At 64.8% G+C, this 347-nt stretch overlaps 1 protein-coding gene across 1 annotated transcript in view; it reads right to left on the reverse strand.

The window, feature by feature from the left end:
* The window catches only part of LOC102898098 (CD99 antigen), a 47,612-nt gene that overhangs the window by 41,927 nt on the left and 5,338 nt on the right, over positions 1-347 (reverse strand). The window lies entirely within an intron of this gene.

A 347-nucleotide genomic window follows, 5' to 3' on the forward strand; every position in this document is an offset into this window, starting at 1 on the left:
AGATGGTTTGCACGTGCGCACGATTTTCTGCAGGGCCACTTTGCTGCTCCTCGCACTGACGGGGGGGCGTCCACACGCTCACCCCTGGATGGCTATTGTCACTTGCCGCGGCCAAGGGAATCGATGTAGCACAAGTGACGCGGACGTGTCTGAGCTCCTGAGCTCCCCACCTGTACCACCGGATGCACGGCCTGAGGCTGACGTTGCACGTGCCGCCAGCCGGAGCCGTCCCAGCTGAGCCATCAAAAAGCCCTTCCTCACCGCTGGGCAGCGGGCTTCTGAGTCCTGGGTGAGCCCAGCGGATACCGGAAGCACCAGCCCGCCGACCCCCACCCACATGGCCAGGC

The sequence above is a fragment of the Pteropus alecto genome, unplaced genomic scaffold (assembly GCF_000325575.1).
Source record: "Pteropus alecto unplaced genomic scaffold, ASM32557v1 scaffold96, whole genome shotgun sequence".
Lineage (NCBI taxonomy): Eukaryota > Metazoa > Chordata > Mammalia > Chiroptera > Pteropodidae > Pteropus > Pteropus alecto.